Source organism: Ranitomeya imitator, chromosome 5 (assembly GCF_032444005.1).
Source record: "Ranitomeya imitator isolate aRanImi1 chromosome 5, aRanImi1.pri, whole genome shotgun sequence".
NCBI lineage: Eukaryota > Metazoa > Chordata > Amphibia > Anura > Dendrobatidae > Ranitomeya > Ranitomeya imitator.
The window spans coordinates 188,334,258-188,340,283 of record NC_091286.1 but is presented as its reverse complement, the minus strand read 5'-3'; the positions used below and the strand labels follow the sequence as shown (position 1 = coordinate 188,340,283).

Sequence of the window (6,026 nt, the reverse complement as noted above, 5' to 3'; positions counted from 1 at the left end):
AGCAGACATGCTTGGAGTAGCAAAATCAACAGTTGGGTACATTCTGAGAAAAAAGGAATTGACTGGTGAGCTTGGGAACTCAAAAAGGCCTGGGCGTCCACGGATGACAACAGTGGTGGATGATCGCCGCATACTTAATTTGGTGAAGAAGAACCCGTTCACAACATCAACTGAAGTCCAGAACACTCTCAGTGAAGTAGGTGTATCTGTCTCTAAGTCAACAGTAAAGAGAAGACTCCATGACAGTAAATACAAAGGGTTCACATCTAGATGCAAACCATTCATCAATACCAAAAATAGACAGGCCAGAGTTAAATTTGCAGAAAAACACCTCAAGAAGCCAGCTCAGTTCTGGAAAAGTATTCTATGGACAGATGAGACAAAGATCAACCTGTACCAGAATGATGGGAAGAAAAAAGTTTGGAGAAGAAAGGGAACTGCACATGATCCAAGGCACACCACATCCTCTGTAAAACATGGTGGAGGCAACGTGATGGCATGGGCATGCATGGCTTTCAATGGCACTGGGTCACTTGTGTTTATTGATGACATAAGAGCAGACAAGAGTAACCGGATGAATTCTGAAGTGTACCGGGATATACTTTCAGCCCAGATTCAGCCAAATGCTGCAAAGTTGATTGGACGGCGCTTCATAGTACAGATGGACAATGACCCCAAGCATACAGCCAAAGCTACCCAGGAGTTCATTAGTGCCAAAAAGTGGAACATTCTGCAATGGCCAAGTCAATCTCCAGATCTAAACCCAATTGAGCATGCATTTCACTTGCTCAAATCCAGACTTAAGACGGAAAGACCCACAAACAAGCAAGACCTGAAGGCTGCGGCTGTAAAGGCCTGGCAAAGCATTAAGAAGGAGGAAACCCAGCGTTTGGTGATGTCCATGGGTTCCAGACTTAAGGCAGTGATTGCCTCCAAAGGATTTGCAACAAAATATTGAAAATAAAAATATTTTGTTTGGGTTATGTTTATTTGTCCAATTACTTTTGACCTCCTAAAATGTGGAGTGTTTGTAAAGAAATGTGTTCAATTCCTACATTTTCTATCAGATATTTTTGTTCAACCCTTCAAATTAAACGTTACAATCTGCACTTGAATTCTGTTGTAGAGGTTTCATTTCAAATCCAATGTGGTGGCATGCAGAGCCCAACTCGCGAAAATTGTGTCACTGTCCAAATATTTCTGGCCCTAACTGTATCAAATATAAGGGTTGGGGGTCACTTGGGAAATAGCGATCACAAAATAATAAGTTTTCATGTATCCTTTAAAAAGATGTGTAATAGAGGGGTTACAAGGACACTAAACTTCAGGAGGGCACATTTCCAATGGATGAGAGAGAATCTTGGTGCAATTAACTGGGACGATATCCTGAGACACAAAGATTACACAAAGAAAATGGGAGACATTTATTAGCATCCTGGATAGGACCTGTGCACAGTATATACCGTATGGGAATAAACATACTAGAAATAGGAGGAAACCAATATGGCTAAATAGAGCTGTAAGGAGAGCAATAAGTGACAAAAAGAAAGCATTTAGAGAATTAAAGGAAGTAGGTAGTGAGGAGGCATTAAATAAAAACAAAAAATTAAATTCTGTAAAAAGCAAATCAACACAGCAAAGATTGAGATAGAGAGACTCATTGCCAGAGAGAGTAAAAATAATCCTAAAATATTCTTTAACTACATAAATAGTAAGAAACTAAAAAATGATAGTGTTGGCCCCCTTAAAAATAGTCTGGGTGAAATGGTGGACGAGGATGAGGAAAAAGCCAATATGCTAAATGACTTTTTTTCATCAGTATTTACACAAGAAAATCCCATGGCAGACAAAATGACTAGTGATAAAAATTCCCAATTAAATGTCACCTGCTTAACCCAGCAGGAAGTGCGGCGGCGTCTAAAAATCACTAAAATTGACAAATCTCCGGGCCCAGATGGGATACACCCTCGAGTACTGCAGGAATTAAGTACATGTATACAATAAACTTGGCACTCAAAACGGTAGTAAGGTGAAGTTAATCAGCTTTATTGCAAGTCCCAGATACAGTTTCGACAGTTAAACGTTTTCGGTCCCACCGGACCTTCTTCAGAACAATTTCCAATTTATCTGATGCAAAATACCAACAAAGGCATATAGAACAATATTTTAGTTTCTGTCTGGTTACACAATATCACATATTAAGTGCAAAAATTAACAAAAGATATGTCTACAAAAGAAAGCAACAAAAAAATAATAAAACAAGGGCAGAAAAATATCAAACAAATTTCAAAACCAAGTATATACAAAATATACGATAATTAAGCGGATGCTACCGCAGCCTACGATTAACTCCAAGGACTAAACATTTAATGGAGATCTGACTCAGAAAAATTGGATATAGTATACTATGCTATAAAGAGCCCCTATGAGAAAAGGATATATGTTCATAGGTGAGGGGTGGAGCTCCCACGTGGATCAGAAATGAAGTGACGATATTTATTCATCTTTATAGCCTGATAAACTTAGTGCATGGTATAACGTGCCTAGGGAGATAAAGCATATAGGGTGTTGAAATCTAAACACAGACTTAACCTATATATGGAAAATAGAACAAGAGTACCTGGTAGTGGTGCTAAATGGTATGAGGTAAGATTGAAGCTGTGGATTAAAGTGTGTAGTGAGGATGAAGAGCCATGATGAATGGTAAAAAATGAATAAAAATAAATAAAAAATGAAGTGTAAAATGAAAATTGAATCACCTGGTTAAGCTGGTTACAACGTGTGGAAGGAAAAATCACCTTCTTACGCGAAACTGTGGAGTAATGCTGTAAAAAGTAAAAAATTACCAGAGGGAGAATGTGAGTGGTGGTGAAAATAATGCAGCATGTGGGATAAATGTCCTTAAGAGAGGGTTGACAGGGGGCTTACCAATAAATGAGAAAACGAAAGGGCTCTAGGCGAACTAAGTCGCTAATGGAGTCTGTGGCCCATAATCTGCGTGATAAGGAAGCACACAATAAGATAAATGCCTGACCACCATGTCTAATCAGACCGCTATCTAAGGATAAGTGCAGTTTAAGTGCAGTCTGACGGGTCACATGGTGCCACACGTCATCACAGAAAAAACGGGACGCTCTAGCGTTGTAATTTGCTCTAAAATGTGACGTTAGATAGTGCTATAAAGCGAAACGCTGGAGCGTTGTAATATGCTCTAAAAATGAGACGCAGGAGAGTTATATAAGTGTCTGCTGTCTGTGTAGCGCGCTGGAGCGCAATATAAAGAAAGAAGGAGCTATATGAGCGTGCTATGAAGCTGTGAGCAGGAGGTTGAGGGTAGAAACCTTCAGTAATAGTGTACTGAGTGGCATCCTATACACTATATACTATACCGTGAAGAGTGCAGGGTGCCACGAGGGAAGCATAAAGAGGGAAGAGGTTTTAGCGATTCTAAAAAGATAAAGAAAACAGGATTAATACTGACATATCTTATTGAGCAAATGTCAACCACATGTTCAAGCATAATACAAGGGTACAGCTTAGAGGAAACTAGATGTATCAAAATCTCTATTAAGGCCTTTCGGTTCTAAAGTCTGTAAAGTGAAAATCCAATAGGCCCGTAGTACGGAAATGGTGTGCGGGTGGAAGACCTTGTCTCCCTTCTGGACATTATTACACTCCAGAAGGGAGACAAGGTCTTCCACCCGCAAACTGGAAAAGGCATTCCTATACGTGGCTTCTTCACTTGTGATTCCTCGTATGTAATCTACATCATTAAGTGCCCCTGTGGCCTGGCATACGTTGGAGAAACTACTCAAGCCATACGTGATCGTGTATCACAACATAAGTCGAACATACGGTGTAACAGGGACCATCTTCCCCTCCCACACCATTTCCGTACTACGGGCCATAGCGTTGCCCAACTACGCTATCAGGTATTGGAATATGTCGACCAAGGGAGAAGGGGACAGAGCAGGACAAGGCTGCTCAAGAAACGTGAGGCCTATTGGATTTTCACTTTACAGACTTTAGAACCGAAAGGCCTTAATAGAGATTTTGATACATCTAGTTTCCTCTAAGCTGTACCCTTGTATTATGCTTGAACATGTGGTTGACATTTGCTCAATAAGATATGTCAGTATTAATCCTGTTTTCTTTATCTTTTTAGAATCGCTAAAACCTCTTCCCTCTTTATGCTTCCCTCGTGGCACCCTGCACTCTTCACGGTATAGTATATAGTGTATAGGATGCCACTCAGTACACTATTACTGAAGGTTTCTACCCTCAACCTCCTGCTCACAGCTTCATAGCACGCTCATATAGCTCCTTCTTTCTTTATATTGCGCTCCAGCGCGCTACACAGACAGCAGACACTTATATAACTCTCCTGCGTCTCATTTTTAGAGCATATTACAACGCTCCAGCGTTTCGCTTTATAGCACTATCTAACGTCACATTTTAGAGCAAATTACAACGCTAGAGCGTCCCGTTTTTTCTGTGATGACGTGTGGCACCATGTGACCCGTCAGACTGCACTTAAACCCGGAAGTAATACCCAGGCATTCAGTGCGTCCCTCTCTGGCGATCCGGTGCCACGCATATCTGAGCTCCTCACCCTGGTAAGTCGGGCTGGTCCCCACATGCAGCGTCCTTAGATAGCGGTCTGATTAGACACGGTGGTCAGGCATTTATCTTATTGTGTGCTTCCTTATCACGCAGATTATGGGCCACAGACTCCATTAGCGACTTAGTTCGCCTAGAGCCCTTTCGTTTTCTCATTTATTGGTAAGCCCCCTGTCAACCCTCTCTTAAGGACATTTATCCCACATGCTGCATTATTTTCACCACCACTCACATTCTCCCTCTGGTAATTTTTTACTTTTTACAGCATTACTCCACAGTTTCGCGTAAGAAGGTGATTTTTCCTTCCACACGTTGTAACCAGCTTAACCAGGTGATTCATTTTTCATTTTACACTTCATTTTTTATTTATTTTTATTCATTTTTTACCATTCATCATGGCTCTTCATCCTCACTACACACTTTAATCCACAGCTTCAATCTTACCTCATACCATTTAGCACCACTACCAGGTACTCTTGTTCTATTTTCCATATATAGGTTAAGTCTGTGTTTAGATTTCAACACCCTATATGCTTTATCTCCCTAGGCACGTTATACCATGCACTAAGTTTATCAGGCTATAAAGATGAATAAATATCGTCACTTCATTTCTGATCCACGTGGGAGCTCCACCCCTCACCTATGAACATATATCCTTTTCTCATAGGGGCTCTTTATAGCATAGTATACTATATCCAATTTTTCTGAGTCAGATCTCCATTAAATGTTTAGTCCTTGGAGTTAATCGTAGGCTGCGGTAGCATCCGCTTAATTATCGTATATTTTGTATATACTTGGTTTTGAAATTTGTTTGATATTTTTCTGCCCTTGTTTTATTATATTTTTTTTGTTGCTTTCTTTTGTAGACATATCTTTTGTTAATTTTTGCACTTAATATGTGATATTGTGTAACCAGACAGAAACTAAAATATTGTTCTATATGCCTTTGTTGGTATTTTGCATCAGATAAATTGGAAATTGTTCTGAAGAAGGTCCGGTGGGACCGAAAACGTTTAACTGTCGAAACTGTATCTGGGACTTGCAATAAAGCTGATTAACTTCACCTTACTACCGTTTTGAGTGCCAAGTTTATTGTATACATTGACTGACGGGTTGGAGACCCTACTTGAGCACCATCTCTCACCAACTAGCAGAGTGCCGTGTTTTGTTTATTATAGGAATTAAGTACAGTCATTGATAGACCATTATTTTTAATCTTTAAAGACTCCATAATAACAGGGTCTGTACCACAGGACTGGCGTATAGCAAATGTGGTGCCAATATTCAAAAAGGGGACAAAAACTGAACTCGGAAATTATCGGCCAGTAAGCTTAACCTCTACTGTGGGTAAAATCCTGGAGGGAATTCTAAGGGATGCTATACTGGAGTATCTGAAGAGGAATAAC

At 40.1% G+C, this 6,026-nt stretch overlaps 1 long non-coding RNA gene across 1 annotated transcript; it reads left to right on the top strand.

Annotated features, from left to right (window-relative positions):
* The first annotated feature begins 4,519 nt into the window (after nucleotides 1-4,519).
* LOC138680611 (uncharacterized) lies at nucleotides 4,520-5,688 on the top strand. The gene is made up of 2 exons (XR_011321686.1): nucleotides 4,520-4,951; nucleotides 5,587-5,688. It is a non-coding gene; the product is annotated as an uncharacterized lncRNA (long non-coding RNA).
* The last annotated feature ends 338 nt before the right edge of the window (nucleotides 5,689-6,026 follow it).